Genomic DNA, 25425 nt, shown 5'->3' with positions numbered 1-25425 from the left:
GACCTGGGTTCAATTCCCAGACAGCTGTCTGTAACTCCAGTTCCAGGGCACCCAACACCCCCACACAGACATACATGCAGGCAAAACACCAATGCACATAAAACAAAAGTAATTAAAAACGGGGCTGTGTTGGCACTTGCCTTTAATCTTAGCACTAGGAAGACAGAGGCAGGCAGACCTTCAGCCTGGTCTATAGAGCAAGTTCCAGGACAGCCAGGGTTACACAGAGAAACCTTGTCTCAAAAAACAAAAAAAACTTTAAAAAGATGACTCTCCAAGCATTTGGTTTCTCAAGATAAAGGTTGGGGAATTCAAGGGAGTACAAAGAATAGAACTCAGTAAGAATCTTAACTCATCTGGTCTCTAAGTCTTATAGCTCTCAAGCAGACATAAGTAGGCTACCACATTAAAGTACTAAATGTTTAGTTTATATTCCTCTTTCCTTCTTCAAGCCAATGTGAAGATTTGCCATTCCTGATGGGGAGAAATGTTGTTTTTATACAGACAAATGGAGAAAGCATTCGGGCTTGTGATTGATTGGCTGCCCCTCTGGGCTGAGTTCCGGAAAAGGTCAAAGCACAGTCTCTAAACCAGGGGTTACTACTTCACTATTTCCCTGGGCTAGAAAGGTCCCCCCTAGAGGTTGCTACTTTACTACTCAGGGATTGGTCAGTTTTCCCTGCCCAGGGATTGGCTGGTTTTGTGTCAGAAGCAAAGATGGCTCCCATTTCGGGGCCAAACTGCGTTTCTTTCTATGGTTCTCTTTGGCTTTTAGGTTCCTATTTTAGGACCTGGGTGAATTTCTTTTACAGGTTCCGATTCTAGGGGCAAAGTGTGTCCTTTTGGTGCTAGTTTCAGAGTTAGTTTTTCCCTGGCTCCAGGTTTAGGGATAAAGTGTCTCTTTGGCTGGATCAGGTCCCAAATCCAGGGTGTGTTTCTTCCACTGGGTTGAGGCTCAGAGCCAAGCCATTCAGGGTCTGTGTAGAGGCTGCAGATCAGGGATTTGCTGGGGCCGGGTCTCTCAATAATCAAACGACAAATCTTTTTCTTGGGGCTGGAGAGATGGCTCAGCAGTTAAGAGCACTTGTTCTTGCAGAGAGCACAAGTTTGGTTTTCAGCACCACAGGGTGGCTTATAACCATCCATAATGCCCTTTCCAGGGGCTCCAGCATTCTCTTCTGACATCCATAGGCACCAGGCATGTACATGTTACACATACATTTGTGTGGAACATTCATATACACAAAATAAAGTAAATAAACCTAAATTTTTTTAAAGAAAAAAAAAGAAAAATCTCTCCAAGTAATCTCAAACACTCCAACATTACAATCCTAGACAATGTAGTTTTTCAACTTAGATTTGAAATAAATTATTGTTAAACAGACACACAAAAGTTTAATAGCTGGCAACCATATTTTCCCAAAACTTAAAAAAAATAAAACTATCAGACTGTTTTTTAATCATGGTTCAGACTTTTATCTTCTCAGTGACTTTTCAATCCAGTGACAACTTAAACTGAACCCTGTAGTATGCTAGCAAATAATAGTTCACTTTAAACCGAAAAATTTCTGCCTTCTGTTTTTGCCAGAATTGCAATATTAGAATAGCTGAAGAGTTACCATACTTTATCTGTGATCAGTGATGAAGCACAGACTTGCCTTTCAACATTCTATGGAAAGTCTTGCTTCTTTCAGCTCTTTTATTTTTATGTTATGTGTATGGATGTTTTGCCTGCATGGATGTGTGTGCATCACACGTGTGCCTGGCATGAAGGTCAGAAGAAGACATGAGATCTCCTGGAAATGGAGGTACAGATGGTTGGGAACTACCACGTGGGTGCTGGAGACCACCGGACCCAGGTCCTCTGCAAGAGCAGCAGCCGGTGCTTGTGACTGCTGAGCTGTCTCTCCTCCCTCTTCTTTCCTTCTCTCCATTCCTTCTCTCTCTACTTTGTTATTATTTTTTCACAGTTATGAGGTATAGCATTATTTATGGGAGCTCTCTCTAATTTTATAGGCACTTAGAGCTACAGACGTCCCTCATGACTAATTTCATTGTGTCACAAGGGTTTCTGTATGTTGTATTTTCATTTTCATTTGATTCTAGGAATGTTTTTATTTCTTCTTGATTTTTTTCCAAGGAGCCATTCATTGTTCAGTAGTGTGTGGTTTAATTTCCACATGTTTGTGTATGTTCTAGAGTTTTTCTTGTTAATTTGTAGTCTTATTCCATTGTGATCAGATAGACTACAAGGAAACATTTCAAGTTTCCTATATTTCTTAAGAGTTGCCTTGTGACCTAAAATATCATGTTTTAGAGAAAGTGCTTTGGGATGCTGAGAAACATGCCATGTTTGGATGTAGTGCTCTATAGATGTCTGTCAAGCCCATTTGATCTATGTTGTCATTTAATTCAGATATTGCAGACCATTTAATTTTGGTCAGGATGATCTGAATCTTGATTACTATTTTCTGTGATGAAACATGATGACTAAAGCTACTTATAAAAGAGCATTTAATTGGGAGCTTGCTCACAGTTTCAGAGGTTAGTTCCTGATCATCATGGCAAGCAATGTGTTGGCATGCAGGCAGGCATGGCACTGGAGCAGGAGCTGAGAGTTTACATCTGATCCACAGGTTGGAGGCAGAGATAGCATGACTAGGAATGGCATGAGTTTTTAAAACCTCAAAACCCACTCCCAGTGACACACCTCCTCCAACAAGGCCACGCCTCCTAATCCTTCCCAAACAGTTCCACTGACTGGGGGCCAGGCACTCAAATAATGAGCCTGGGAGGCCATTCTCACTCAAACTACAGCAGTCAACTAATAAAAGCAGGGCACTGAAGTTTTCACTACGATTGAGCTGGGTTGAATCTGACTTGACCTTTAGTAGTATTTGTTTTATGAAACTGTGCGCCCCTGAATTCAGAGTGTGCGTGTTAGAAGTGTAATGGCCTCTTGGTTGGTATTTGCTTAGTCAGTATGAAAAGGTCAGTCTTCTCTCTTTCCTCTCTGGTGTTGGTTTGACGTCTACCGTACCAGACACTAAACATCCTGCTTGTTTCCTAAATTCATTTTCTTGAAATGTCTCTTTCTATCATTTCGCCATTAAGAAGTCTCTGTTTTTGGAAGTTCTGGCTGTCCTGAAACTCACTCTGTAGTTCAGGCTAGCCTGGAACTCAGAGATTTGCCTGCCTCTGCCCATGAATGCTGGGATTAAAGGCGTGGCCAGTTCCTGCTTTTTAATCCAATGTACTAGTCTGTGTCTTTTGATTGAAGAATTGACACTATCGGTATTCAGAATTATTTTTGGAAGTTGTGGAGCAGCAGTGGCCACGCCTTTAATCCCAGCACTCAGGAGGCAGAGGCAGGTGGATCTCTGTGAGTTCAAGGCCAGCCTGGTCTACAGAGCGAGTTCCAGGACAGCCAGGGCTACACAAAGAAACCCTGTCTTCAAAACAAAACAAAACAAAAAACAGACAGAAAAAAAAAGAAAGGAAATTCTAAGGTAAAGAACTTTGTGTATTGATTCTGGTCACCCTTTTGATTATGTAGTGTAGCACGGTTTAGTCTCTCCTCTGGCCTACCTTGTGAGGGATTTGTTTTCCTCTTCAGTATGTAGAATCCTTTCCAGTATCTCCTGTAGAGCTGCCTTCAGGGTCATAAATTCCTTTCATCTATTTTTATCATGGAGAATGCTTAGTTTTCCTTTAATTATGACAGCTTTGTTTGGAATACTATTCTGGGTTGGCAGTTGTTGCCTTTCAGAACTTGGAATACATCATTCTGAGCCCTCTGATTAGACGGTTTCATTGGAGTAATCTGTTATATTCTGGTGAGCCTGCTTTCAAGACACTTTGTCTACTTAGTGTTTTAATTATGTTACAGGTGTGGAGGTTCCTCTCTGGTCTTGTCTGTTTGGTATCCTGTTTTTTGAGGCAGTCTCACTATGTATCCCTGGCTGCCTGAAACTCACTTTGTAGACTTGGTGATCCTCAATCTCACTGAGGTCTCCTTAACAGTCTCCCAAGTGCTTACCTGTCTCCTGTGCTACCATGCCTGGTGCCTCCTGTATTTAGATTGGCATCTCTTTTCCTAGTTCTGAGAAACTTTTGTTATGATTCTAAGTGTTTTCTATGCCTTTAAATCTGGAGTTTACATTGTGTCCTTATGTCCTAGGATTCTGAACAGTACCTTTTGTAACTGTCTCCAACTGTGTTGAATTTTTCTAGTTCCTTCATTTTTGTATGGAGCTTAGATGCTCTGTCTTCACGTTGGTCCGTTGTGCTGGGAGACTGCTCCAGATTTTGATTTGACTATAGTTGTTTTTTTTTTTATTGCCAGCATTTGAGATTTGTTTGCCTGCAGTATTTCAATATTTTTATTGAATTCTTCTTTCATCGCTTCCATTGATTTCCATGCTGGCTAGTTTTCAACAACTCGACACAAATAGGAGTTACCTGAGAAGAGGGACCCTCACTTGAGGATTGCCTTCATCAGATTGGCCTGCCAGCAAGTCTGTGGGGACATTTTCTTGATTGATGATTGATGTCTCCTATGGGCCAGGCAACCCTCGAGTGGGTTGGTCCTCAGTTGTGTGAGGAAGGAGGCTGAGAAGTCGGTGAACAACATTCCTCTGTGGCCCTTGTTAAGCTCCCGTCCTGGCTTCCTGAGTGTTCAGCCTGGAAACAGAAACTAACGTAAGCCCCTCTCTCCAAGTTGCTTTTAGTCAGTGTTTTATCACAGCAACAGAGAGCAAACTAGGAGAGCATCTATATTTTGTTCAGCTGTGTCTGAGTTCTCTGAATTTATCTCTCACTAGATGCCATTGATGTGAGCTTAATAATTTATATCATTGATTTTCATGTGTGTTCCTTATGTTACTATGTTGGGATTTATGTATCTTGTGTTGCTTCTTCACTTTGCTTAATTTTTTTGTTTCTGTTTTGTTTACTTTGCTTAATTTTTTTAATGGTTGAAATTATAATTACAAAATGTCTCCCTTTCCTTTCCTCCCTCTGAGCCTTCCCATGTACCTCTCCTTGCTTGCTTTCAAATTCATGCCTCTTTTTTCACTAATTGTTATTGCATGCATATGTGTATAAATGTACATTTCTAAACATAACCTGCTCGCCGGGCGTTGGTGGCGCACGCCTTTAATCCCAGCACTCGGGAGGCAGAGGCAGGCGGATCTCTGTGAGTTCGAGACCAGCCTGGACTACCAAGCGAGTTCCAGGACAGCCTCCAAAGCCACAGAGAAACCCTGTCTCAAAAAAACAAAAAAACAAAACAACAACAACAAAAAACTAAATATAACCTGCTCAGTTTGTATGATGTTGTTTGTGTGTATGTTTTCGGGGCTGACAGTTTAGTTATAGATAACCAACTTGGGGGCTCTTCCCTGGGGAGACTGTTTCTCTGAGTCTCAGCATGTCTCAGGCTTAATTTTTACCCTCTGTATTCTTTTATTTTATTTTTTTTTTTTTGAGACAGGGTTTCTCTGTATTGCTTTGGAGACTGGCCTGGAACTCACTCTGTAGACCAGGCTGGCCTCAAACTCACAGAGATCCACCTGCCTCTGCCTCCCAAGTGCTGGGATTAAAGGCATGCGCCACCAATGCCTGGCCAGCTGTTAATGTATTTTCAGTGTTCAGGTGAGACTTGGATGTGATTGTGGTAAGTGTGTGGTTCAGAAAGTAATTCCTCAGATCAGGAGTTTCGTGTGCCTGGTGTAAGCTCTTCTTTGTCCCCTGTCTTAGTTAGGGTTTCTAGTGCCCTCATAAACTACGGTGACCATAGACAACTGGACAGGGTGTATTTCAGCTCACAGCTCCACATCACAGTCCATCTCTGCAGGAAGTCCAGGCAGGAACGTTGAGTAGGAGCTCATGCAGGAGCTTGAGAGGAAGGCTATGCTCCCCAGAGCTTGCTCAGCCTGCCTTCTTACAGCACCCATGCCCACCAGCCCAGGCGGCACCACCCACAGTGGGCTGGACCCTCCCACATCAGTCACCAATCAAGACAATGACCACAGGCTTGCCCGCAGACCTGTCTGGTGGGGCATTTTCTCAGTTGTGGTTCCCTTTTCCCAAGTAACTGATTTGTTAAAATTGACATAAACTAGCCAGCCCACATTCTGGGTACACAATTAGATGGGAAAGAAACCACAGCTACTTTCTGTTACCACTATATGCAGTTGTCCTCTCTCTCTCTCTCTCTCTCTCTCTCTCTCTCTCTCTCTCTCTCTCTCTCTCTCTCTCTCTCTCTCTGTCTAATGTATCCCAGGCTGTCCTTCAACTCAATATGTAACTGAAGATGACCTTGAATTCTTGCTTTTCATTCCTTCCTTGCTGAGATTATAAGCGGTTACCAATTACGCAATGCTGAGAATTCAACACAGGGCTTCACAAACTCTAGGTGACCCTCCATCAGCTCACCCACATCCACAGCCCTATTTCATTCTTGTCAAAACTCTAAAACTTTTTTTCCCTTTTAGTAGTAGCAAGAAAGCCTAAATATGTTACATTTTGAAAATTCCAGAATCCTTAAAAAATTTTTATCATACTTTGTGTGCATGAACGTGTTACTAGGGCTTAATTCAGGCCTATACTAAGTTAAGGACACACACAAAGCCACAGTGAAAATTTATGCAGCCTTAAAGGGAGATTCTATCAGGTGTGGTGGCACATACCTGAACCCCAGCATTCAGGAGAGAGTCAGGAGGAGCCCCGATTTGAGGCCAGCTCGAGATGTGTAGTGTGTAGGCCATGGGGACAGCTCAGTGGGTAAAAGGTGTTTGCTGCCCAGACGGGTGAGCTGAACTGGATCTCCTGGACCCTCTGGCCTCGAAAAGCAGTACCCCACATACAAGTAAATGCAGAAGTATTTAGCGTCCTGCCCCGTGGTTAAGATCAAGCTGGGAATGTAGGTTGGTGGTAGAGCATATGCCTGAGATGTATGAAGTCTTAGATTCAGTCCTCATCACCAGGTGTGAAGGCACATGTACACACACACACACACATACTCATGCAAACTCACACACACAGTTAAAAGGGGGGCTGGCGAGATGGCTGCCAAGCCTAACATCATGAGGTCAATGCTTGGGTAGCACATGGTGGAAGAAGAGAACACACTCCCTTAAATGGCCCGCTGACTTCCATAGACATGTTGTAACATCATTTTCCCTACATACACAATAATAATAAAATAGTAATAAAACCTTTCTTTTTAAAGGCTGGCTATGATGGCATATTACTTTACTTCCAGCACTAGGAAGGCAGATGCAGACAGATCTCTGTTAGTTTAAGGCCAGCCTCGTCTACATAGTGAGTTCTAAGATCGATCCTGTTTCAAAAATTTTTTTTCTTTGAGTTAAGATGGTAAATTTAATGTTACACATTTGTAACCTCCATTAAAAATAAAACTGAAAAAAGTCCGACTTTATTCTAAAAGCAAAGGGAATTCTTTTAGTCAGTGCTCTGTTGCTGTAAACAGACACCATGATCAAGGCAGCTTTAATGAAAGAAATCATTTAACTGGGGGCTTGCTTACAGTTTCAGAGGACTAGTCCATTATCATGATGGGGAGCATGGTGGGAGCTTGACCCTGGAACACCAGCTGAAAGCTTTATGTCCTGATCTGCAGGTGGGGGGGTGGGGAGTGGGAGGGTGGAGGTGTGGGGGTGAGTGGCACAGGCTGGGATGAGGGTGGGCTTTTGAAACTCAAAGCCCAACCAATGACACTTCTCCAAAAAGGCCACACCTTCTAATCCTTCTCAAGTAGTGCCTCTCCCTGGTGACTAAGCATCCAGACCTGTGAGCCTGTGCGGGCCATACTCACTGAAACCACCACAGGAGCCACGTTTAAGTACGGAGAGACCTGCTGGCACAGCTGGCTCTCAGGAAGTCATCCAGTATTCTAACTGAGCTGTCATCCCTACTGTCAGGTGGGTCTCAGGGCAGCAGCTGCCTTTTCTCTGGTGTCCCAGCTGCTTTGCTAACTGCCTTAGAACGTCTTTGTCCCTAGATGGTGAAAGCCACCTGTCATTCGGCATCCCATCAAGTTAAACCCTGGGCAAGGCACCACAGATTCCTTATGATGGCCCTGAGCTTTGGGAGTCTCCTGATGGACAAACACAGTGGCAAGCCTCGGCAGAGGGACAAGGCGGACGTCTGAGAGCTGAGGACAGACCCTAGAGAAGAAACCACTCCCACTGACACCATGACTGAACTTCCTGTCACTGTAAGGAAGCTATTTTTAGCCACATAAACCACGTTGCTCTGTGGTGCTTGGTATGGTAATCCCAGGAAACCGTAGAGTCTGTGTTCTGAAAACGAACATAAAGGGTACACCTCAGGGCTCCCTGTTGGGAATTACTTCTGCATTCTGAACAGAGAGAGATGTGCACAGAAGCAGAAGGTGACAGTCCCCTGTGCAGTCACATGTGGCCGTGCACAGGTGTTGCTGGGAACTGCCCACTCTGCCAGTTTTCCGTGAGCAAGAGAGAGGGCAGGAAGTAGCCTTTAACTTTTGAGGTGAAATGATTTTCCAGCCTATACTTGAAGCTTCAGGATGACACATCTGAATTAGTTGTAAGCATGGTTTGACCCAGAGTTGTTTCCATGACTAGCAAAGACTGTTTATCTGGGTTTTAGAAGTTTGAAGATCTCTGCAGTCATCCTTGTTCCCAAATGTAGAAATAGCTGGCTCTCAGTGAGTTCTCACTGGAAGGATTCACAGGCTACGTATTATTAGTGTATTTTTTCCTTCGGTGCTACAGACACTTCAGCATCTATTTTGCTGTTGCCATAGGAACTCAGGACCCGTAATCAGCAGCTCTCTTCATTCTGAATATTAGGCTTAATAAAAGGCAATTTTGATGAGGTGAAGAGTTTGCAGTGCCCAGCCAGAGATCTGGCAGACGAACCCTGTTGCAAACAGTTGCAAAGTTAACCTCCATGGTTCTTTGTTACTCTAGCCTTCGATTAAGTGGACTTTGAGTGGTCAGCCAGACTTGCCTGAGGACCTGCGGTGTACCTTATGATGGGGGTGAGGTGGGGGTACTTATTCAGAAAGTGAAGTTTTGTTGCCCGGTCCCTCTTTTACCTGGATTGACCTCAGTAAGAGAAAGATACGAGTTTTTAAAAAGAGGCTCTGGAGCTTGAATGTGTGGCCTCCTGCACGCTGGACAAGTTCCCTGTACTGAGCTTAACTTTCTACTTTTTTTTTGTATTATTTTGTTCTGTTTTTTTTCTTTTTGTAGTTTTAAAATTTTGACACAAGACCTTGCCAAACTCCTTAAGATGCCCTTAAACTTGCCCAGCAACCCAGGCAGGACTTGACTTCAAGATCCTTCTGTTGCCTCTACACTAGCAAAGGTTAAAGGCCCAAGCTACCAAGCCTGGCTTCAGAAGCCATACTCTGCTTGATTTTGTGAAACTTAGTTTTGATTTCATTATTATTATCAAGGATTCGTTTATTTTATGTGGATGACTGTTTTACTCACACATATGTATGTCTGCATTACATTCGTGCCTGACGCCTGCAGAGGTCACACGAGGCCGTCAGATCTCCCCTATCTGGAGTTAATAACGGCTGTGAGGCACCATGTGGGTGCTAGGAATTGAACCCTGGTCCTCTGCAAGGACAAGTGCTCTTAATTCCGAGTCAACTCTCCAGGTCTTTATTTTTATTCTTTTTAGTTATGTGTGCGGGTGTGTCTGCACGTGAATGCAGCGCCCACAGAGGCCAGAGGAGTGGGTCGCCCTGGAGGTGGAGTTACAGGTGCTAAGATTTGAACTCTGGAAAAGCAGTACATGCTCCTAGGCACTGAGCATCCCTCTAGCCCCCTCTTATTTGGGTTTCGTTTGGTTGATTTGGTTTTTTTGTTGTTGTTGTTGTCGATGATGATGAAGATGACTTTTTGAGACAGTGTAGCCCTGCAGCCCTGGGTAGCCATGGCTGTCCTGGAACTTACTGTGTAGACCAGGCTGGCCTTGAACCTGGAAATCTGTCTGCCTCTACCTGCTGGAATTAAAGGCATGTGCCTCCATTGCCCACCTGTCTGTATGTCTGTCTGTCTGTCTGTTTGTTTGTTTGAGACAAGGTACCCACCATGCCAAGTTCCTTTGTACTCTTCAAAGATGTTATTTATGTAAATAACACATACACTCTCACAATGGGCACACAGTAGGAGCTTGTTTTGTATGTATGTACCATACTTTGCATGTTCTTTATGTATGGATATCATTTTTATCTCATTTTGTGTATGCCCACCATGAACTATTTTATTGGTTACTTATTGTGAGCTAGAGGCATCCACATGAGATCCTGGCAATAACAAGGTGGGGACTACATGATTCTTAATTATTAATTAATTAATTAAATGTTTACATTCCAATCCCAGTCCCCACTCCCTCCTCTCTTCCCGCTCCCCACTCCTTTCCCCCATCCCGCCTCCCATCTGCTCCTCGGAGAGGGTAAGGCCTCCCCTAGGATGTCAACTAAGTCTGTCCCATCACCTTGTTGAGGCAGGACCAAGCCACCCCCCCCCCCATGTCTAGGCTGAACAAGGTATCTCTCCATAGAGAACGGGCTCCACAAGGTCAGGGATCCGACACAGGACTGAACTCAGACAGTGGTGTGGTTTGGACAGCATATGAATCAACCACTGGCCATGAGACCAAGACTACATGATTCTTACTCTTAGGACGTGGACACTTCTAGTTGACACTAAGCTAACCAGGGCATCCTACCCCTTGTCAACTTGACACACAAACACATGGTCTTAAACCATATTCATTTCAGGTGCATAACGCTGCAATTAAATAGGAGGGAGAAGAGGGTGTGCACCCAGAGGAGGCTACATGACTCAGGTGTGTCATCAAGGGTCAAGCCCCGGGAGACAGGGAGAGCAAAGCCGTTCTCTGTTGAGGGAGCGGGAAGTGCTATGGTTACACAACTGGGAAGTGTTCTAGGGAACTGAGAGTGACTCTTGGAGGTGGAGAGAATGTTGGGGTGAGGAGAAGAGCGTCAATTAGACGAGATCAGTGGTTCTCAAGCCTTTGACCGCAACTCACAGCTAAACACTTCACATAACCACACAGTGTGTATGTGCTGGTATGCACTCGTGTAAGCACACGTAAGGGAAGTAGAAAGAAAATCAAACAATACCCCCGCTAAGTGGACTCAGGTAGTTTTCTGCTCAATTCCATTTAGTTGCTTTCTAACTGCTAGTCATGACTCTCCACGTTGGTTTTGAAAACCCTGGGCTATGTATGTGTGAGGACTCTGATATCCAGGTCAGTGAGATGGGTCAGTGGGTGAGGACACTGGCTGCCAAGCCTGAGGAACTGAGTTTGATCCTGAGAGCCCACATGGTCTGAGGAGATAATTAACTTCTGTAGGTCGTCCTCTGAGCTCCACAGAAGTATGTTACCTCCAGTTAGTAAGCTTATTTAGATATTCATTATTCAAGATGGGTGTGGGGGTGTGTGCGTGTTCTCCCAGCACGGAGGAGACTGCATTAGCAGGACTGACTCCCTCCCTCCCTCCCTCCCTCCCTCCCTCCTTCCCTCTCTCTCTTTCAGTCCTTCTTTTATAGGTGTTTTGAAACAGGATCTCTCTATCATGTAGCTCTGACTGTCCTAGAACTTACTATGAATGGGAGACTGGCCTTGAACTCACAGAGATCCTCCTGCCTCTGCCTCTTGGGTGCTGGGATTAGAGATACTCGCTACCACTCCCGGTTTGAGGAAGGAAGATGTTCAGTTTGAGGCTAGGGTAGGCTGGACAGTCAGATTCAGGTCAGCCTGGATTACATATTGAGACTCTCAAAACAAAGGGGGAAAAAAAGGAAAAAAGCCAACCAGCTTTTTGTGTGTAGCATTTTTGTATTTATTTCACTGGGACAGGCAGACTGAAGTTTTGCTTGACTTTCTGACCCTTTGGGACATTTTGTTGCTGATGTTGAGGGTGACTCAGTTTCTCAGAGCTTGGCCATCCTGCCTTTAGAGAGCTAGCCTAATCAAGCTTGTGATAAGGAAAACTGAGTGCCAGGAGGCAATACTCCAATCCAGTGTGACACAACTTAGATGCCAGATAACTGGCCCATCCCTGTCTTCCTGCAACAGAAAGGTTTCTGGGTTTCTTAAGATACTCTGCCAAGTCGGGCGTTGGTGGCGCACGCCTTTAATCCCAGCACTCGGGAGGCAGAGGCAGCCGGATCTCTGTGAGTTCAAGGCCAGCCTGGTCTACAGAGCGAGTTCCAGAGAAACCCTGTCTTGAAAAACCAAAAAAAAAAAAAAAAAAAAAAAGATGCTCTGCCATGTGTTGTCGCTTGGCCTGTCTGCACAGGCGTCTAGTTTTGCCTGGTTGCCCTAGGCTCTCTGATGATTACACTTGGGTGTTGCTGTGAACTCCTGCTTCCTTCAGTTTGTCTGTTCAAGACTGACCTCTAAACTCCTGAGGTGGGTTGGAGAGGAAACAGTATGAGGAACTCAGGCATAGTCATACATTCAGGGACTTGACACATTGGCCGTGTATATTCAACCAGTATTTCTAGGGCACCAGTGTAGGGAGCCTGGAACAAGTCTTTTTTTTTAGACAAGGTCTCATATAGCCCAGGCTGGTCTCAAATTTGCAACGTTGTTGAAGATGACCCCGAAGGTATGATTTTGTTGACTCTACCTCTCCATGTCCTGGGGTCATACACATGTATGCTATAATACCTAGTTATATGAGGTGGCAGGATCCTGCTTTGTGTACGGAAGGCAAACAGTTTGCCAGCTGAGTTGCATGCCCAGAAACTGAGCAGGGGGTTCTGCTGTGGAATTTAATGCAGGGCTGGAGGTGGTGCTTCCTGGAGAAGAGAGCAAGCCAGATTGGAGTACACCAGGTCATATTGCCCTGCCTTCATTTACTTGGGAAAATCATTGAAGCAAGGAACAGGAGGTTTAGTGACTTTACAGCTCCTAAATTGTAGTCAGTGAATTATTTGATTTGGTTTTATGAGGAGTTTGATTTTTTGAGATTTCCAGGCTGGCCTTGAACTCCTGATCCTTCTGTCTCCACCTTCCAAGTACTGACATTACAGGCGTGTTCCACCACAGAGCTGGGGTTGAACTCAGGGCATCACTCTACCAACTGAGCTATACTACCAGCCCATGAACAGTTTCATATTTCTAGTATATTTACTTCCCAATTTGCTCGAGGCAGGGCTGGTGACAGAAGCCCACCTTGTTTTACTGCCCCCCTGGAGCTGAGGAGTAATTCAGATCCAAACCTTTTCCCTTTGGGTATCTTCTGTGTTTCCCTCTGTGGTGCTGTGAATGAAAATGGCCCCCTTAGGTTCATAGGCCCTATTAGGAGGTTTAGCCTTGGTGGAGTGGGCGTGGCCTTGGTGGAGGGAGTGTATTACTGGGGGCAGGCTTTAAGGTTTCAAATGCTCGAGCCAAGCCCAAGTGTCTCTCTCTCTTCTTGCTGCCTGGGGATCCTGATGTAGAACTCTAAGCTACCTCTCCAGCATCGTATCTGCCTGCATGTGCCATGATTCCTGACATGATAATAATGGACCTGAACTGTAAACCAGCCCCAGTTAAATGTTTTCCTTTGTAAGAGTTACCATGGTCATGGTGTCTTTTCACAGCAATAGAACACTGACTAAGACACACTCCTCCTTGAGGAGTTGAGACAAGGTCTCACTGTAGCACTGCCTGGACTTGAAATTTTGATGTGGTCATCCTGTTTTACCCTCCTGGTTTCTGAGATTTTGTGTTGAGCCACCAAGTCTATTTATTGTTATAGTTGCTATTGTTTTGGCAGGAGGGAGTTTGAGAAGGACTTTTCTCGGGTGTTCTGGCTGGCCTGGAACTCACAACGGTTCTCCCTCCTTGGCCTCCAGAATGCTGAGCCTGCAAGTGTGAGCCACCATCCCTACCCGTCAAATGCCCCAAGTCTGGCCATTTCCTGTTCTCCTCACACTACCTCTGCATTCACATGCATTTCTCTAGTTAATGTAGCCTCCCCTACCCTCCAGGCACCTAAATGGCCTAAATTATGTCCTAAAACAGGACTTTGGCATGGTAAACAGAAGCCTAAAGGTGGGTTTCTGTTTACCAGGAACCTCCTTTAATCCACCCCAAAGGCCAAGGGCTTTAGACAAGGGCAACTTGCTCCTGGTCAACCCAAGCAGCTCAGTCATACAAAATCTTGTGCTTGTGTTTCAGACATCCTGCATTCTCTCTTCCTCTCTGCCCAACCCCCATTCTCCACAGCCTTGGCAGTTTGATCTCTTTAACCCTTTCTTCCTGCCCATGCAGTGGTTCAGTTCAGTGGTTTCCCTGCCCCCAGCTTAGTTAAGAGGCCCAGATCACTAACACTCAGCTCAGTCTGCAGAAATAACTAGGAATGTTTTCCCTGAGGCAACCCACTTTCAGGAACTGGGAAGACTGGTCCTGGAAATAGTGATTAGTGCTGTTGATTATTGTCCACGAAAACTTCAGGTTTGAACTGGAAAGCCATCGACCAGTAATTACGGTGTTGCCACTGACAAAGCCTGGAGAAGCCTTGGAGCTAGGCAGGATTGAAAACTGTCCCTGGTGTTTCCTCTTTGTTTTTTCATGCTGGAGATTGAACCCAGGGCCACACACATGCTCCCAGGTATCCTATGACTGAGCTACAACCCTTCTCACATTTTCAGGTTCTGTTTAGGATCAGAGAAAGAATTTAGAGGTCACAAAGTTAGGAGGTAGGAAGACATTTTATTGGTAGGCCTTTTACTTTGACTTTCAAAGGGAGAGTGAGAACAAAAGGAGAGGAGAGGAAAGAGGAGAGAGAGTGACAGAGAGAGAGAGAGAGAGAGAGAGAGAGAGAGAGAGAGAGAGAGAGAGGTGGGGGCATAGATAGGAGAGATATCAGTTGCTTGGCCTTGGCCCAAGACTGAGCCTTATAGAGGCACTGGAACCAACAATATTCAGGAGCTACGTGGAGAAAAGGTAGGAATTCTAGAACTCTATGGATCTCAGCCTGAGGTTTGCTCCCAGCCCTGTCCTCCCATGGGTTCTTGAATACGTCATGGCAGCACAGTGATGGAACAACCAGTTTTAAAGCTAATAATGGAAACACCATGATAACCAAGCAGGGGGAATTAGCTCCATGTTACTCAGCTGTGTGAGTCCCAGAGGTTTTGGGTGGTCTTGCTTGGTGTTACCTGATGTCCTGCTGTTGAGCTGTGACCACCTCTAGCTGCCATGCAGTCTGTCCTCCTTTATCCTTATGACCAACTGGCCCAACTGGCCTACCGCAATATGAGGACACTAATGTCTGCATGTTTTTCCTTGTAGATGTGTAGATGTAGAACTATTCGAAAAGTCCATGCTTGTAAATCCAAACACTACAAGTGAGCCAGTGTGTAACACGTGTACATACTCACACACCAAAACATACCACTCGCTGAAATGATTGCCTTGGGTTTGGGCCCGCCGTCTCTCCACTTCAGGGGCACAGAGGGGTCCTCAAGCAACTGTGCATAACTCACAGTTGAAACCAGCCTTTTGTATAGGTGATTTGCTGGTTCATGCCTTTGTTAAAATCAGGTTAGGTTGGGTGTAGGTCATGAGCCATCTTATCCTGGAGCTCCTGCATCACTAGGTCACAAGAGAGGGGAGGATGGTGCTTCCAGGATGCCAAAGCAGGAGCAGAGAATAGCTGAGGAGCTGGGGTCATCCTAAGAGGTCAGCAACCTCACCATATCCTCACCTGCCCTTGCCAGCAGAGCCAGAAAGTCGGCTGATGAAGGCAGAGCAGAAGAGCCAAGGGAGATGTAATTTCAGCAGAGATCACAAAGGAGGACAGAGAAGCAGTTAGGTAATAAAGGGAACTGACAAACAGGCCCCTCTACATGCATGGAGCAGGGCTCGGAGTGTAGCTCAGCGACTGAGGCCCTGCATTCAGTCCCCATTACCCGCCCCACCAAAAGGGGTATTCTGTGGTGGGATTCTTTGTCTCTTTGGGGGGATGAAAGGGTTCTGGGGATTGAGTCTAGGGGTGCATGCATGCTAAAGTGTACTCATTTTCAATGTTACTTTCTTCCTGACTATATTTAAAATTAATTAATTAGTTAATTAATTTTGTTTTTTTGAGACAGAGTTTCTCTGTATTGTTTTGGAGGCTGTCCTGGAACTTGCTCTGTAGACCAGGCAGGCCTCAAACTCACAGAGATCCGGCTGCCTCTGCTTCCGGAGTGGTGGGATTAAAGGCGTGTGCCACCAATGCCTGGCTTTATTTAAAAGTTATTTAACAAGCCATTATTTGCTTGCTTCCTTCATTTTCTTTTTTTCTTGAGACAGGGTGTGACTATACTGCCCATCCTGGAACTCAGAGATACATCTGAAGGGACTGTAGCCAACCCGAGCATGGCAAACATGACTCCGGCAGGCCTTGCCCTTCCTCCTTCTCTCTGTCTTGCTACAAGCCGTTAGATTGTATCCCTAAGGCTAATCACCAAGGTCTAGTCCTCATTCCACTTCCTCCTGAGGCTGACTACGAAGTCCAGCAACCACAACCCCCTTTGGGTCACATAATTAACACGACCAATTAAAATTAAGCACCTCATTCTAACACCAGGGTTTCCCTCTTTACCTTCTAAACCACTATTTGCCTAAGGGCCACCTCTGTCTCCTCTCTAACCAGAGGCAGTCCATTGTCCCTCTAGGACAAATGTCCCTTTCCCCTCTCCCTTGTCCCCTTCCCCTTCTCTCTTGTCCTCAGCCTCCTGTCTTTGTCTCTTACTCCCTGCCCTCTCTCTCTCTCTCTGTGCTGAGAACTTGGTCTTGGGGTCCTGAGCTGATACTCATCTCTTATCTTCCTCGGCTGCCCTACTGACCTGCACCACCACATCTGGCTTTTTTTTTTTAATTTTTAAAGATTTATTTTATTTTGTGTATAATTAGTTTGCCCACATCCACGTGTGTGCACCATACATGTGCCTTGTGTCTGAGGAAGAAGACATCAGATTCCCTGGAACTGTAGTTATGAGTGGTTGTGAACCACCATGTGGGTTCTAGGACCTGACCCCGGGTCTCCTCCAAGAGCAGCAAGTGCTCTTAACTGCTGAGCCACACGACCCCCACCCCCATACCTCTCTGTGGCCAGGCATGGTGAAGCTCAGCCTGTGTGTTCCAGGGAGCCTCCTGTTTATGTATTCATAGCACTGGGATTATAGGCTCTCTGTGCTACACCTGGCTGACAGATTAGCAAGTCAATGAGGGTAGGAACCCCGGGGCAGGAACTGATACAGGGGCAATGAAGGAAGCCGGCTTATTAGTTGCTCCTCATGGCTTGCCCAGTTTGCTTTTCTGTAGGTCCCAGCACTCCTGCTTAGGGTACAACTGCCCGCAGTGGGGTGGACCTTCCCACATCAATGATTAGTCAAGAAGATGCCGCCCACACTTGCCTACAGTCGAACCTGATGGAGGCATTGGTTCAATGTGGCTCCCTTTCCCTATGTTACTATGACTTCTGTCACCTTACAAACCAGTTGCAAAGGGAGAAAATCTGAGATTTCTGTGACCCCAGATGCAAGGAGTAACCAATCAGTGCACACCCTTAGTGACTGTCAGTGCACACTCACCCTTAGTGACTGTCAGTGCACACCCTTAGTGACTGTCAGTGCACACACACCCTTAGTGACTGTCAGTGCACACACACCCTTAGTGACTGTCATCAGTGCACACCCTTAGTGACCTGTCAGTGCACACCCTTAGTTACTGTTAGTGCACATCCTTAGTGACCTGTCAGTCACACCCTTTTGACTGCTCACTTTTGGAAACTTATTTTCTTGAAACACAATCTCATGTAGCCCAGGCTGACTCCGTACTTCCTTTGTAGCCTGATTTTCCTCTCCACGTCTTCAGTGCTGGGAGACAGATGTGCCCCTCTATACACGACTCTTTTCTCGATTATTTGAGACAAGATCTCACGCTAGCCCAGGCTGGCCTTGAATTCACAGTCATCTGTAGATGGCTTTTTCTTTGTATCATCAGCTCACAAACAATGGCATGGAGACTATTATTAATTAGAAAGCTCAGCCTATGACTTAGGCTTGTCCCACTAGCTCTTATGAATTAAATCAGCCCATTTATATTAATATACATTTCCCTTGTGACTTTTAACCTCTGTTTCATCCTGTACCTCTTGTTTCCTCTCCTGTCCTCTGGTGCCTCCCCTGTGACTGGATTAATCTCCTTTTCCTCTTTCTCTCCTGTAAGTCTCACCTAACCTCCTCCTGCTTAGATATTGGTCATCAGCTCTTTATTAAACCTATCAGAAAGTGACTTGGCAGAGACACATCTTCACAGTATACAAAAAGATGATTCCACAACAGTGATCCTTCGGCCTCAGCCTCCCATATGCTGAGATAGCGTATACTTAGAAATCCCTTTTGCTGGAAAGGCATCACTCAGTCAGAAGAACAGGTAAGAAAGGCATCACTCAGTCAGAAGAACAGGTAAGAGGCCCACCTGCCTATGGAACCCTCGGCCCTGGTTCAGCCACCTCTGCCATGCCTCTGCCCACCTCAGACAGGTAACTGCTTTTCAGGCACACGCCACGCCACTGCCAGGCAGAGAACCAGACCACACCAGCCCGAGGAACACACAGGCACAGTCAGGCAAAGACTCCCTGCTGAAGCAGAGACCACACCAGCCCGAGGAGCACACAGGCACAGTCAGGCAAAGACTCCCTGCTGAAGCAGAGACCACACCAGCCCGAGGAGCACACGGCACAGTCAGGCAAAGACTCCTGCTGAAGCAGAGACCACACCAGCCGAGGAGCACACAGGCACAGTCAGGCAAAGACTCCTGCTGAAGCAGAGACCACACCAGCCCGAGGAGCACACAGGCACAGTCAGGCAAAGACTCCCTGCTGAAGCAGAGACCACACCAGCCCGAGGAGCACACAGGCACAGTCAGGCAAAGACTCCCTGCTGAAGCAGAGACCACACCAGCCCGAGGAGCACACAGGCACAGTCAGGCAAAGACTCCCTGCTGAAGCAGAGACCACAGTGGCTACCGGAAGTGGACACAGGTGACACACTCTCAGTGCATCCACACACATCCCCAGCCCCCCTTCCCATCACCATGCCCCCCCAACTCCAAATGAAAGGCGGCCACAAGTCCAGCCCCCAACTCAGACCGAGACTCCTTGCCTGCTGCCAGAAACCCAAGGCACAAACACCAGAAGACCAAAGAAGAAATGGAGACCAAGGAACAAAACACACATCTAACAAACTCAGAAATCAGCACCTAGACTTATAATATCCCAAACCCAGAGGCCAGCATAAGAAACCAATCAACAACAGCCAGAAACATGTCTCCACCAGCTGTCTTACTACAGCAAGCTCTGAACATCCCAGCCCCGCTGAAGCACAGAAGAAGACTTTAAAAACAATTCCTTAAAGAAATCCAGGAAAAGCCGGGCGTTGGTGGCGCACGCCTTTAATCCCAGCACTCGGGAGGCAGAGGCAGCCGGATCTCTGTGAGTTCAAGGCCAGCCTGGTCTACCGAGCGAGTTCCAGGACAGCCTCCAAAACAATACAGAGAAACCCTGTCTCGAAAAACCAAAAAAAAAAAAAAAAAAAAAAAAGAAAAAGAAAAGAAAAAAGAAATCCGGGAAAACACAAACAACTGAGGAAAAATTGAATAAATCCTTTCAAGAAAGCCAAGGAAAAACAAACAGGTAAAGGAAATGAATAAGCCTGTTCAAGACCTGAAAATGGAAATAGAAGCAATAAAGAAGGAAGCATCCATAAAAGCAAACAAACAGGAACTACAGAGGCAGGTGTCACCAACAGGATACAAGAGATGGAAGAGAGAATAATAGTAATAGAAGAGGAATCCCAGCTCAAAGGCCCAGAAAAGAATTTTTTGTTGTTTTTCCAGACAGGGTTTCTCTGTGTAGCTTTGGAGCCTGTCCTGGAACTTGCTCTGTAGACCAGGCTGGCCTTGAACTCAGAGATCTGCCTGCCTCTGCCTCCCAAGTGCTGGGGTTAAAGGTGTGTGCCACCACTGCCCACCTCACAAAATATTTTTAACAAAATTATAGAAGAAAAGTTTTCTAACTTAAAAAGGATATGCCTATAAAGGTACATATAAGGCTACAAAACACCAAATAGATTGAACCAGAAAAGAAAGTCCATCTACAACATAATACTTAAAACACTAAATATGCAAAACAATGAATATTAAAAACTGAAATGGGGTCAGGCATTGGTGGCTCACACCTTTAATCCCAGCACTCGGGTGGTGGATCTCTGTGAGTTCAAGGCCAGCCTGGTCTACAGAGTGAGCTCCAGGACAACCTCCAAAGCAATACAGATAAATCCCGTCTTGAAAAACCAGAAAAAAACAAAAACAAACAAAACAAAACCAAAAAACTGAAATGAGAAAAGACCAAGTAACATAAAGACAGACCTATCAGAATTATATCTGACTTCTCAGTGGAAGGCATAAACAGATGTCCTGAATACTCTATGTGACCAAAGATGCCAGTCCAAATACTAACTCAGCAAAACTGTCAATCACCATAGATGAAGAAAACAAGATATTCTGTGACAAAGTCAAATTTAAACACTCACTACAGATCCAGTCCTATAGAAGGTGTTATGAGGAAAACTACAACCCAAGGTTAACTACACCTATGAAAACATGGTAAAAAAATAATCTTATGCCAGCAAAAACCAAAAGAAGGGAAGTGTGCACACAAGCGTACACACACACACACACACACACACACACTACCACCACAAACAACAAAATAACAGGAATTAACAATCATTAATGTTTCTCAGTATCAATGGATTCAACTCCCCATTAAAAAAGGACATGGCCTATCATAATGGATGCAAAAACAGGATTCATTCTTCTGCTGCATATAAGAAACACACCACAAAAATAGACATTACCTCAGAGTAAAGGGTTGGAAAAAATTTGTAAGCAAATGGACCCAAGAAGCAAGCTAGTGTAGATATCCTAATATCTAACAAAATAGACTTCAAACCAAAATTAGAAAATACAGGAAGGATATTTCATACTCATCAAAGGAAAAATCCACCAAGAGGACATTTCAGTTCTTAGCATCTATGCCCTGAACTCAAGAGCATGCACATTTAGGAGAAAAAAATTACTAAAGCTTAAATAACACATCCAAACTCACACATTAATAGTGGGAGACTTCAATACCCCAACAGATATTTACAGAACATTTCATCCAAACATAACAAAGTACCTCACAGAACTTTCTCCAAAATTGACCACATTCTCAATCACAAAGCAAGTCTCAATAGATACAAGAAAATTTCAATAGCCCTCTTGTATCTTATCAGCTACCATAGATTAAAGCAGTATTGTTGAGTCAGGCAGTGGTGGTACACAACTTTAATCCCAGCACTCGGAAGGCAGAAGCAGGTAGATCTCTGTGAGTTTGAAGGCAGCATGGTCTACAGAGTGAGTTTCAGTATAGACTCCAAATCTACAGGGAAACCCTGTCTCGAAACAAACAAAACAAGCTGAATTTCAACAACAACAGAAACAACAGAAAATCCACAAACTCTTGGAAACTGAACAACTCTACCAAATTGCCACAGGGTAATAAGCCTGAGCAATAGGTCAAACAGTTTATAATTACTATAAGCCTCTGTGTGCTTATTTGGGACCTAACAGCTGCAGGACCAGGTGGGACAGAAACTTCCATCTACAACCTCCAATTTCTTTATGTAGGCACTTAGTGCTATGAACTTTCTTCTTAGCACTATGTCCCATTACTTTGGGCATGTTATACATTCATTTTCATTAAATTCTAGGAAGTCTTTTAATTTCTTCCTTTGTTTAAAAAAAAGAAAGCCCAGAGTCAGATGGTTTAGTACTGAATTCTACAAGACTTTCAAAGAAGAGCTAATGTGAATAATCCTCAAATTATTCCACAAAATAGAAACAGAAGGAACATTGCCAAGTTCGTTTTATGAGGCCACAGTCACCCTGATACACAAAACACAAAGACTCAACTGTGGGAACACCAGACCTTGAGCAGAGACCCACTTCCCCTTCTGCCTGGGAGTAGGCAGCTGTAAGACAATGTTTACTAAAAACATGTTTACTAAAAACAATACAATGCCCGGGGGCAATAAGTTCCTAGAAAAGGCCTGCCCACAGAAACAGCCCTAACCTCGACCTTGTCCAAAGACTAACCGCCTCTTCTGACATGCCCAGATCAGTTTTTGGGGTCAGAGCAGAACCAGCCAGGGGAGAGGAGAGAGCAGAAGCTTCTCTGGTGGGAGCTTTTCTTAGGAAGTTTTCTTGAACCTTTTTGGGGCCTGCTTAAAGTTTTCTTTACATCGTTGAACAAGTCTCTGTGTTGTCAATACCCGACACCCTCCGCACGTTCTCAGACACAGGCTGTGCGGCAGACGCGACACTCAACAAAGAAAGAGAATTACAGACCAACTTCCCTCATGAATATTGATGCTAAGATACTCACAAACCAAATCCAAGAACACATCAAAAACAAACAAACAAACAAAAACCATCATCCACCATGATCAAGTAGGCTTTATCCTTGAAACTCAGGGATAATTCAACATACAGAAATCTGTCAATGAAATTCACCCTATTAAAAAAACTGAAAGAAAAAACCACATGACTATCTCATTAGATGCTAAAAAATAAATGGAGAGAAACTCAAAGCAATATCACTAAAATCAAGAATAAGACAAGGCTGTCCACTCTCTCCATATCCATTCAATATAGTATTTGAAGTTCTAGCTAGAGAAATAAGACAACAAAAGGAGATCAAGGGGACACAAATTGGAAAGGAAGAAGTCAAACTTTCACTATTGTAGATGATATGATAGTATACATAAGTGACCCCCAAAATTCTACCAAGGAATTCTTGCAGCTCACAAACACCTTTAGCAAAAGTGGCAACAAGATTAACTTAAAAAAATCAGTAGCCCTCTTATATACAAATGACAAATGCCCTGAGAAAGAAATTGGGAAAAAATACCCTTCACAATAGACATAGATAATATAAAATATCTTGGGGTAATTCTAATTAAGAAAGTAAAAGACTTGTATGACAATAATTTCAAGTGTTTGAAGAAAGAAATTGAAAAAGATATCAGAAGATGGAAAGATTTCCCATGCTCATGGATCTGTAGGATTAACATAGTAAAAATGTCCATCATACCAAAGCAAATTACAGATTCAATGAAATCCCCATCAAAATCCCAACACAAGTTTTTACAAACCTTGAAAGAACAATACTCAATTTCTTACAAAAAAACCCAAAAAACCCAGAATAGCTAAAACAACCCTGAACAATAAAAGAACTTTTGGAGGTATCACCATCCCTGATTTCAAGCTTCATTATAGAGCTATAGTAATAAAAACTAAATGGCATGAATCCAGACATATATCCACATGCCCATGAACACCTGATTTTTGATAAAGAAGCCAGAAATACACAATGAAAAAAAGAGACCATCCTCAACAAATGGTGCTGGCCTAACTGAATGTCTGCATGTAGAACAATGCAAATAGATCCACATCTATTACCCTTCGCAAAACCCAAGTGCAAGTGGATCAAAGACCTCAACATAAAATTAGATACATTGGCAGGTGGTGGTGGTGGTGCATGCCTTTAATCCCAGCACTCAGGAGGCAATGACAGGCAAATCTCAGTGAGTTTGAGGCCAGCCTGGTCTACAAAGTAAGTTTCAGGACAGTCAGAACTGTTACACAGACAAACCCTGTCTTGAAGAAACAAACAAACAAACAAACAAAATAGATACATTGAATCTGATAGAAGAGAAAGTAGGGAATAGCCTTGAACACATTGTTATAGAAGACAACTTCCTGAACATCAATAGCATAGACAATGGGATCTCATGAAACTGAAAAGCTTTTGTAAACCAAAGGACAAAATGGTAGCCTACAGAAAGGGAAAAGATTTTCACCAACTCCACATACGACAAAGAGCTAATATCCAAAATATATAAAGAACTCAAGAAACTAGACATAAATCAAATAATCCCTTTAAAAATGGGCTATGAAGCTGGGCGGTGGTGGCGCACACCTTTAATCCCAGCACTCGGGAGGCAGAGGCAGGCGGATCTCTGTGAGTTCGAGACCAGCCTGGTCAAAAAAGGGCTATGAATCTAAACAAAGAATTCTTAACAGAGAAATCTCAAATGGCAGAGAAACACTTAAGGAAATGTTCAACATCTTTGCCATCAGGGAAATGCACAACATCAAACCGACTTTGAGATTCTATCTTACACCTGTCAGAATGGCTAAGATCAAAAACACAAGTGAAAACTCATGCTGGAGAGGATGTGGAGCAAGGGAAACACTTTTCCACCACCATTGGGAGAGCAAACTTGTACAGCCACTATGGAAATCAATATGGTGGTCTCTCAGAAAGTTGAGAATCAATCTACCTCAAGACCCACTCTTGTGTATATACGCAAAGGAGGTTCCATCCTACCACAAAGACACCTTCCCAACTATGTTCATCACAGCTTTATTCATAGTAGCCAGACACTGGAATCAACCTATATATCCCTCAACCAAAGATTGGTTAAAGAAAATGTGGTAATTTACACAATGAAGTATTACTCAGCTGTTAAAAAAAATGACTTTATAAAATCTGCAGGCAAATGGATGGAACTAGAAAAAAATCTTCCTGAGTGAGATAATCCAGACCCAGAAAGACAAACATGGTATGTACTCCCTGATAAGTGTGTTGTTAGTGGTAAGTAAAGTATAATCATGCTATAATCCACAGACAGAGAGGCTAAGAAACAAGGAGGGCTGGACGGGAGGGACATAGATCTTTTTGAAGAATGGGAAATAGATTTCTCAATTGAACTGGGGGCTGACAGGGGTAGGAACAGGAGGGACTAGGTATGGGGATGTAAAGAGAGAGACACTGGAAGTGGAAGGCGTTTGGGAGGCAAGGTAGAAACATAGGGTGTAGAGTGCAGCCTTTCCGCCAGCCTGGTTCCAGAGCCATACCAGTCCCAAATGAACACAACAGGAGGCTATATTAATTATGAAGCTGTTGGCCTTGCTTGTTTCTTACTGGCTATCTCTGACCTAAGTATTTAACCCATCTAAGTATTTCTCTTACCGGAGACAGGGTCCGGACCTCTTACTTCTGTGGTGGCTTCATGATGTCTGCCTGTGTCTCTCTCCCAGAATCCTCCTCAACTCCTAGTCCCACCTATCTTGCTTCCCTACTGGCCAACAGTGCTTTATTGACATATACACAGGACTTCCCCATCAATAGGGCAAGGGAAACTTCCTGGAATCTGTGAGGGTGACCCTAGTGAAGCCTCCTAATAATGGAGGACATAAGCCTGAGCTGGCCAT

At 44.4% G+C, this 25425-nt stretch overlaps 1 long non-coding RNA gene across 1 annotated transcript; it reads left to right on the top strand.

Moving 5' to 3' along the window:
- The first annotated feature begins 3694 nt into the window (after positions 1-3694).
- LOC121138175 lies at positions 3695-8268 on the top strand. The gene is made up of 3 exons (XR_005875352.1): positions 3695-3836; positions 7784-7946; positions 8027-8268. It is a non-coding gene; the product is annotated as an uncharacterized LOC121138175 (long non-coding RNA).
- The last annotated feature ends 17157 nt before the right edge of the window (positions 8269-25425 follow it).

This window comes from Mesocricetus auratus, unplaced genomic scaffold, assembly GCF_017639785.1.
Source record: "Mesocricetus auratus isolate SY011 unplaced genomic scaffold, BCM_Maur_2.0 Super-Scaffold_6730, whole genome shotgun sequence".
In the NCBI taxonomy this organism is placed as follows: domain Eukaryota; kingdom Metazoa; phylum Chordata; class Mammalia; order Rodentia; family Cricetidae; genus Mesocricetus; species Mesocricetus auratus.
The sequence above is the reverse complement of the archived record's forward strand: the minus strand, read 5'-3'. Positions and strand labels throughout refer to the sequence as shown.